Source organism: Oryzias melastigma, unplaced genomic scaffold (genome assembly GCF_002922805.2).
Source record: "Oryzias melastigma strain HK-1 unplaced genomic scaffold, ASM292280v2 sc00340, whole genome shotgun sequence".
Taxonomy (NCBI): Eukaryota; Metazoa; Chordata; class Actinopteri; order Beloniformes; family Adrianichthyidae; genus Oryzias; species Oryzias melastigma.
Window position 1 is genome coordinate 7,343 of NW_023416938.1, and position 975 is coordinate 8,317.

The window sequence follows — 975 nt, forward strand, 5'->3', positions numbered from 1 at the left end:
ACGCTTATTTTATCCTGGTAGTTTTTTTAAAACATTTTTAACACTATATTTTATGGACATTTTATGTTTATTCTTTATTAAACTAAGTCTTAAAATGTGTCTCTGACTTGCTGCATTATTGGGTGCCCAGTCGTCTCCCCAGCCGATCTCTAAAGTTGGCCCCCTCCTTCACACCTACGTGACACACACTCATTTCTACACACAACCTGGAAGGAGATTTGAACAAGCAGACAGCAGATGTGTGACATGGTGAGAGTTCAGCTGCAGTCTTTGTTGTTGACTTTACCTGTGATTTTACTCACATTCTTCTGTTATTTTACTCTCTTCTGTTTTTCACCTACAAAGTCCCAACTTGTCCTAACTTTATTAATAGCACAGTGATGTCATTTCCTGTAAATCATAGAGACTCTTTCAGGTGTCTGATTACAGGAGGAGGCTAAAACAAACACGCATAGAGGGGGCGGAGCTCAGTTCAGGTGTTCCTGAATCAGGAAATGAGGAAGTTGAAATGAGGAAGCAGATCTAGGGTGTAGCAGTCTGGACTTTCACTCCTTAATAATAAATAAAACCAAGTCTTTTTCCTGAAATCAGCCTGAAACAAAAAAGAGGCGGAGCTTGAAGAACCGTCTCTGTTGGTCTTCCAGGATTCAGAGAACTGTAGTTACATAAGTTACTTTAGTTTTTCTCCATGACGGAGCAGGAGGAGACCTCGTCTCTAACTTTCTTCTTCTTCATGGTGAGTCTTTGTGTTTTCTGTCGTCTTCTCCTTCATGATGAAGGCAGTGATGTTTCTATGTGATCTCATCTCTGAGGAAGAAGAGCAGCAGAGGAAGAACTCAGACTGAAGTTTGTCTTGAACTCGTTCTTCTGTTCAAAAATAAAAGTACTTCCAAAAACCATCAGCTAAAGGTCGTTTGGAGGTCACCTGAAAGAGAAATTAGATTAAGTTAGTGTGTGTGTGTGGGGGGGGGTATA